The 8421-nt window shown below is 52.8% G+C and overlaps 1 pseudogene; it reads left to right on the plus strand.

Annotated features, from left to right (window-relative positions):
* The first annotated feature begins 549 nt into the window (after window positions 1-549).
* The window catches only part of LOC108802357, a 38594-nt pseudogene continuing 30722 nt past the window's right edge, over window positions 550-8421 (plus strand).

The following is an 8421-nucleotide window of genomic DNA, read 5'->3' on the forward strand; positions in this document are numbered from 1 at the left end:
GGGTGGTGACGGGAGAGGTGGGCGGTGCCGGGGATTCTGGGACATGATCCAGGAACAGACAAGGGGCGTGTCTGGGTGGTGACGGTATCATTGTGTGTGTCAGGTTCCTATAAGGTGTCAGGATGTCTCTGTCTATCTCTCCATGGAGGAGTGGGAGTATCTAGAAGGACACCGGGATCTCTACAAGGACGTGGTGATGGAGAATGCCCCGCCCCTCACATCACCGGGTAAGAGGAGAGAGCAGTACGGAGGCTCCGCCTACATCCCCCATCATCTGATACACACATAGAAACAATGTATTCAGTCAGTGTGTGTGTTTCCTACAGATGGATCCAGTAAGAGGAACCCACCAGAGAGATGTCCCCGCCCCCTGTATTCCCGGGACCCCACCCAGGAAGATCTCACCGTCCCTCACCATCATCAGGTAGATGGAAGTGAAGGACTCGGATGTTGAGGACATATCTTCTGGTGTTTTGTTAGATCTTTGGCGCTCATGTTGGTGTTTCTATCATTCTGTATATTTAGGGTGAAGATCTGATTCCAATGACAATGAAGATTAAAGAGGAAGAAGATGAGGGACGTGTGAGAGGAGATCCTCAGTCTACAGAGGAATATAGAATGATGATGGCCATTAAAGAGGAGGAATCTTCTCCGGACATGGACACAGGTGAGTCATGAAGCAGGAAGGGGGCGTGTCTTCATGTTATTCCAGCCTGACTAATGTATTCACATCGATAGAGAAAGATGGAGGATCAGCAACCGACCGGATTATGGACCATCGGAGTGCAGAGACCATTTATACTTTGTCTCCTACAACACGAGTCATCGCTCTGCCCCTCAGTCCTCACCCCTTCCACAGTGAGCCAAGAGAAAGGGGGCATTCCAAATGGCACACATTGGTCCCAGTAATGGGGTAGCTCCCAGTGGTCCCGGTAATGAGGTAGCTCCCAGTGGTTCCAGTAATGAGGTAGCTCCCAGTGGTGCCAGTGATGAGGTTGGTCCCAGTGATGAGGTAGCTCCCAGTGCTCCCGGTAATGGGGTAGCTCCCAGTGGTCCCGGTAATGAGGTAGCTCCCAGTGGTCCCGGTAATGAGGTAGCTCCCAGTGGTCCCGGTAATGAGGTAGCTCCCAGTGGTCCCAGTAATGAGGTAGCTCCCAGTGGTCCCAGTAATGAGGTAGCTCCCAGTGGTCCCAGTAATGAGGTAGCTCCCAGTGGTCTCGGTAATGAGGTAGCTCCCAGTGGTCCCAGTGATGAGGTAGCTCCCAGTGGTCCCAGTGATGAGGTTGGTCCCAGTGATGAGGTAGCTCCCAGTGCTCCCGGTAATGAGGTAGCTCCCAGTGGTTCCAGTAATGGGGTAGCTCCCAGTGGTCCCGGTAATGAGGTAGCTCCCAGTACTGGGGTAGCTCCCAGTGGTCCCAGTAATGAGGTAGCTCCCAGTGGTCCCAGTAATGAGGTAGCTCCCAGTGGTCCCAGTAATGAGGTAGCTCCCAGTGGTCTCGGTAATGAGGTAGCTCCCAGTGGTCCCGGTAATGAGGTATCTCCCAGTGGTCCCGGTAATGAGGTATCTCCCAGTGGTCCCGGTAATGAGGTAGCTCCCAGTGGTTCCAGTAATGAGGTAGCTCCCAGTAATGAGGTAGCTCCCAGTAGTCCTGGTAATAAGGTAACTCCCAGTGGTCCCAGTAATGAGGTTGCACCCAGTGGTCTCGGTAATGAGGTAGCTCCCAGTGGTTCCAGTAATGAGGTAGCTCCCAGTGGTCCCAGTGATGAGGTTGGTCCCAGTGATGAGGTAGCTCCCAGTGCTCCCGGTAATGAGGTAGCTCCCAGTGGTTCCAGTAATGGGGTAGCTCCCAGTGGTCCCGGTAATGAGGTAGCTCCCAGTACTGGGGTAGCTCCCAGTGGTCCCAGTAATGAGGTAGCTCCCAGTGGTCCCAGTAATGAGGTAGCTCCCAGTGGTCCCAGTAATGAGGTAGCTCCCAGTGGTCTCGGTAATGAGGTAGCTCCCAGTGGTCCCGGTAATGAGGTATCTCCCAGTGGTCCCGGTAATGAGGTATCTCCCAGTGGTCCCGGTAATGAGGTAGCTCCCAGTGGTTCCAGTAATGAGGTAGCTCCCAGTAATGAGGTAGCTCCCAGTAATGAGGTAGCTCCCAGTGGTCTCGGTAATGAGGTAGCTCCCAGTGGTCCCAGTGATGAGGTAGCTCCCAGTGGTCCCAGTGATGAGGTTGGTCCCAGTGATGAGGTAGCTCCCAGTGCTCCCGGTAATGAGGTAGCTCCCAGTGGTTCCAGTAATGGGGTAGCTCCCAGTGGTCCCGGTAATGAGGTAGCTCCCAGTAATGGGGTAGCTCCCAGTGGTCCCAGTAATGAGGTAGCTCCCAGTGGTCTCGGTAATGAGGTAGCTCCCAGTGGTCCCGGCAATGAGGTATCTCCCAGTGGTCCCGGTAATGAGGTATCTCCCAGTGGTCCCGGTAATGAGGTAGCTACCAGTGGTTCCAGTAATGAGGTAGCTCCCAGTAATGAGGTAGCTCCCAGTAATGAGGTAGCTCCCAGTGGTCTCGGTAATGAGGTAGCTCCCAGTGGTCCCGGTAATGAGGTATCTCCCAGTGGTCCCGGTAATGAGGTATCTCCCAGTGGTCCCGGTAATGAGGTAGCTCCCAGTGGTTCCAGTAATGAGGTAGCTCCCAGTAATGAGGTAGCTCCCAGTAATGAGGTAGCTCCCAGTAGTCCTGGTAATAAGGTAACTCCCAGTGGTCCCAGTAATGAGGTTGCACCCAGTGGTCTCGGTAATGAGGTAGCTCCCAGTGGTTCCAGTAATGAGGTAGCTCCCAGTGGTCCCAGTGATGAGGTTGGTCCCAGTGATGAGGTAGCTCCCAGTGCTCCCGGTAATGAGGTAGCTCCCAGTGGTTCCAGTAATGGGGTAGCTCCCAGTGGTCCCGGTAATGAGGTAGCTCCCAGTACTGGGGTAGCTCCCAGTGGTCCCAGTAATGAGGTAGCTCCCAGTGGTCCCAGTAATGAGGTAGCTCCCAGTGGTCCCAGTAATGAGGTAGCTCCCAGTGGTCTCGGTAATGAGGTAGCTCCCAGTGGTCCCGGTAATGAGGTATCTCCCAGTGGTCCCGGTAATGAGGTATCTCCCAGTGGTCCCGGTAATGAGGTAGCTCCCAGTGGTTCCAGTAATGAGGTAGCTCCCAGTAATGAGGTAGCTCCCAGTAATGAGGTAGCTCCCAGTAGTCTCGGTAATGAGGTAGCTCCCAGTGGTCCCAGTAATGAGGTAGCTCCCAGTGGTCCCAGTAATGAGGTAGCTCCCAGTGGTCCCAGTAATGAGGTAGCTCCCAGTGGTCCCAGTAATGAGGTAGCTCCCAGTGGTCCCAGTAATGAGGTAGCTCCCAGTGGTCCCAGTAATGAGGTAGCTCCCAGTGGTCCCAGTAATGAGGTAGCTCCCAGTGGTCCCAGTAATGAGGTAGCTCCCAGTGGTCCCAGTAATGAGGTAGCTCCCAGTGGTCCCAGTAATGAGGTAGCTCCCAGTGGTCCCAGTAATGAGGTAGCTCCCAGTGGTCCCAGTAATGAGGTAGCTCCCAGTGGTCCCAGTAATGAGGTAGCTCCCAGTGGTCCCAGTAATGAGGTAGCTCCCAGTGGTCCCAGTAATGAGGTAGCTCCCAGTGGTCCCAGTAATGAGGTAGCTCCCAGTGGTCCCAGTAATGAGGTAGCTCCCAGTGGTCCCAGTAATGAGGTAGCTCCCAGTGGTCCCAGTAATGAGGTAGCTCCCAGTGGTCCCAGTAATGAGGTAGCTCCCAGTGGTCCCAGTAATGAGGTAGCTCCCAGTGGTCCCAGTAATGAGGTAGCTCCCAGTGGTCTCAGTAATGAGGTAGCTCCCAGTGGTCCCAGTAATGAGGTAGCTCCCAGTGGTCCCAGTAATGAGGTAGCTCCCAGTGGTCTCGGTAATGAGGTAGCTCCCAGTGGTCCCAGTAATGAGGTATCTCCCAGTGGTCCCGGTAATGAGGTATCTCCCAGTGGTCCCGGTAATGAGGTAGCTACCAGTGGTTCCAGTAATGAGGTAGCTCCCAGTAATGAGGTAGCTCCCAGTAATGAGGTAGCTCCCAGTAGTCCTGGTAATAAGGTAACTCCCAGTGGTCCCAGTAATGAGGTTGCACCCAGTGGTCTCGGTAATGAGGTAGCTCCCAGTGGTTCCAGTAATGAGGTAGCTCCCAGTGGTCCCAGTGATGAGGTTGGTCCCAGTGATGAGGTAGCTCCCAGTGCTCCCGGTAATGAGGTAGCTCCCAGTGGTTCCAGTAATGGGGTAGCTCCCAGTGGTCCCAGTAATGAGGTATCTCCCAGTGGTCTCGGTAATGAGGTTGCACCCAGTGGTCCCAGTAATGAGGTAGCTCCCAGTGGTCCCAGTAATGAGGTTGCTCCCAGTGGTCCCAGTAATGGGGTAGCTCCCTGTTCGGCCCACACGGCCTACTCGCAACGTTAGTCTTCAGAGACAAGGTCCCACTGAGGGCTGTGCTCAGGCTCTGAACCCAGAAAGTAGTGTGTGTGGCCAACGCCAAGAACCACAATGGTGGTCACAGTCCAGGCTATCGTCCAGGTCCGGCCTCCAAAGCTACCGCTGATGATATGCCCAAGTGGATAGATGCTTATAGAGACCAGATCAAGCAACGTGTGGAGGAATCTTGACTGAAGGTAGACATAGGGGAGCAGAGCAATGAAAAGATCTCCATCCTCTTAGGACAAGCTGGGAGTAGGGATGGGATGGGGGGAGGGGTCATACTGGGCTAGGACTGCTATTGTGTTTGCAGGTGTCCAAATCTTCCTGTAAAGGGCAGTATAACCCAAAAGTCTGAGTTCCTGTGTCCCTCCGTGGATGAACTATAAGCTGCTAATAAGTTCCTCCTTTCCCACCAGGCGGCCATGATGCGATGACCCCGGAGATGGACCACATTGTATCGGTGGGGTATCATGCAGAAGACATTGCGGAAGGAAACCCCGATCATGGACATCACGGAGCTCGCTGTGCCGACACATCAATGGATCCCTCCAATCCCGAGGATTCTCCTCACAAGGCTCGCACCGCCACCGACGAAGTCCACCCGAGACTTCATGCTCCAGAGAGGTCCTTCCACCCTCCCAATCCCCAGAGATCATCTTCCGGTAATCTGAATACTTCCTCCCACAGAGACGGGAAGGTGATCCGACGTTCTAAAGTCAACGACGGTTGCAGATCGCGGTCGTCTCTCGCTCAGGATCAAAGAACACACCTGGGGCAGCGTCCGTACCAATGTTCGGAGTGCGGGAAAAGCTTCAACTGGAAGGGACACCTCCTCAGGCACCTGAGGAGTCACACGGACGAGCGTCCCTTTTCGTGCCTGCAGTGCGAGAAATGTTTCAAGCACAGGGCCGACCTTTCTAGACACCAGAGATGCCACACCGGCGAGCGTCCCTATTCGTGTTCGCAGTGCGAGAAATGCTTCACTCGGAAAGACGACCTGCTTACGCACCAGAAAAGTCACACGGGTGAGAGCTCTTTTTCCTGTCTAGAGTGTGGGAAGGGTGTCACTTGGAAGAGAGCGCTACGTATACACCAGAGAAATCACACGGGCGAGCGTCCTTATTTGTGTTTAGACTGCGGGAAATGTTTTACTCAGAAAGGAAACCTTCGCACGCACCAAAAGCTTCACACTGGCGAGCGCCCTTTTTCCCGTGCGGAAAATGTTTTACGATGAAATCCCGCTTAGTTACACATCAGAAAACCCGTGCCCACTGATGCCAATGACAGATGTATGGTGATATTTCATAGGCTGTCCTGCCAGTAGAACAATGACGTCAGTCTGTGCAAAGACCACATTTAAGCTACCTTGGGTGGTGTCGGGTCCCTGTCTATTATAAATGTTACCCCCTTTGTATGTAAAATGGAAACATATCACACAGTGCAGTATATCAAATAATATAGTACAGACGTCACAGCCCCAATACAGCAAGTCGAGAAACAGGACAAAGGAGGAGAAAACCCTTCCCTGAATAATCTTATCATATAAACGGTGTGGGAAATGTTCAAAGATACAGTGGTCCCAGTAATGAGGTAGCTCCCAGTGGTCTACGTAATGAGGTAGCTCCCAGTGGTCCCAGTAATGAGGTAGCACCCAGTGGTCCCAGTAATGAGGTAGCACCCAGTGGTCCCAGTAATGAGGTAGCACCCAGTGGTCCCAGTAATGGGGTAGCTCCCAGTGGTCCCAGTAATGGGGTAGCTCCCAGTGGTCCCAGTAATGAGGTAGCACCCAGTGGTCCCAGTAATGAGGTAGCATCCTGTTGTCGCGGATCCTTCCTGGAAGATGACGGCTGACCACTATCCTTCCTGGAAGATGACGGCTGACCACTATCCTTCCTGGAAGATGACGGCTGACCACTATCCTTCCTGGAAGATGACGGCTGACCACTATCCTTCCTGGAAGATGACGGCTGACCACTATCCTTCCTGGAAGATGACGGCTCACCACTATCCTTCCTGGAAGATGACGGCTCACCACTATCCTTCCAGTTTTAATAATGGGTCGGCCAGTTCTTAACCCAGTTGTATTCGTTTCAGCGACCTCCTCAGGCGTTTTCTTTGCTTGATGAAGGCCAATAGCTTGACCCTTCTGAAACCGAGTTCCACCTCTTCCACGACCACGGGATAGGTCTTCTGAGAGGGTTGTTGAAGAGATGAGAAGCTCCTCACTGCCTCAGTTTGGGTTTAATAACTTGTTGCCGGGTGAAACAGTCATCATCCAATGGAAGGCTCGAGCCTATGTGCTTAGCTACGTCCAGGTGGGGGGAGCCAGACATTGTATATGATCAGAACCATCTATTTGGATCATGTTGTGAACCATAAGCCAGATAACTCTCAGTAGGAGGACCGTAGAAAGGACATAGGGATTGATGGAGCTCTAGTAGGGTAATGATCTTCCGGGATGTGATGACCTCTTTGAAGTGTGGGGACAATGTTGGCCAAAGAGTGGCTTACAATGGGGTAATCTGATGGGGTCCATGTCCCATCCACAAGGTGGGGACCTAACGGAAAGGTCATCCATGTGAGCCCAGTATCTGCTGCCTCCCAAACGTTGACCCAATCGCATCTTTTAATGTCCATAAAATTCTTCTTCCCAACAGGTGGACACAATACCCCGGAGAGACCTCAGATCTTATTTGTGGACCTCAAGTCAGAAGACCTTGTAGAATGTCCTCCAGACCCCGATACTCACCCTAGACCTCACAGAGCTCACCGTGCCGACACATCAATGGATCCCTCCAATCCCGAGGATTCTCCTCGCAAGTCTCGCACCGCCACCGATGAAACCCATCCGAGACTTCATGCTCCAGAGAGGTCCTTCCACCCTCCCAACCCCCGGAGATCATCTTCCGGTAACTTCAATACGTCATCGCACAAAGAGGACAACGCAATCCTACGTTCCAAAGTCAACGAAGGTTTTAGATCGGAGTCATCCCTTGCCGAAGATCAAAAAACAAACGCGGGCGAACGTACGTACCAATGTTCGGAGTGCGGGAAAAGCTTCAACTGGAAGGGACACCTCCTCAGGCACCTGAAAAGCCACACGGACGAGCGTCCTTTCGCATGTTTTCAGTGCGAGAAATGTTTCAAGCACAGGGCCGACCTCCTGCGGCACCAGAGATGCCACACCGGCGAGCGTCCCTATGCGTGTTCGGAGTGCGAGAAATGCTTCACTCGGAAAGACGACCTTCTCAAACATCAGAAGAGTCACACGGGCGAGTGTTCTTTTTCCTGCGTGGAGTGCGGGAAGTGTTTCACTTGGAAGAGGGCGCTGCGCATCCACCAGAGAAGTCACACGGGCGAGCGTCCCTATTTGTGTTTAGACTGCGGGAAGTGCTTCACCCAGAAGGGGAACCTTCGCACCCACCAAAAACTTCACACGGGTGAGCGCCCTTTCTCCTGCCAAGATTGCGGGAAATGTTACACCATGAGGTCACGCCTCGTCACACATCAGAAAGTCCATGCCCGCTGAGGGGAGGGGGGGGAGTTTCCATCGCCACCACCTATTTCTTCGATCAGCTTCACAATGGAGGTCAGACAAGAGCGCACATAACTGTACTTCCGCAACTCCCGGCTGTCAAAATGACAGCCGCCGCTGTCGGAGAAACAAACTCGCCGACGCTTGATAGAGAGATACAAAGTAACATTATTGTAGATCAGAGGAGTAACGTTGGATCCCAAAATTGTGAAGGGACTTCACACGTTACAAAAAGTCCCTAATTAACTCTTAGGTTGCCCTACTCGGCCCTAATTAACTCCTCCTTCCCCCTTCACCTCATAGCTTTTACTTTCCAGCCGATGTTTATATATTTATATTTTTTACCCATTAACATTTTAACTTTTTGTTTTATGTTCCTTATTTTTGGGGGGTTTATTAGCCCTCG

This window comes from Nanorana parkeri, unplaced genomic scaffold (genome assembly GCF_000935625.1).
Source record: "Nanorana parkeri isolate BGI_ZX_2015 unplaced genomic scaffold, ASM93562v1 scaffold2824, whole genome shotgun sequence".
NCBI classification, from domain to species: domain Eukaryota; kingdom Metazoa; phylum Chordata; class Amphibia; order Anura; family Dicroglossidae; genus Nanorana; species Nanorana parkeri.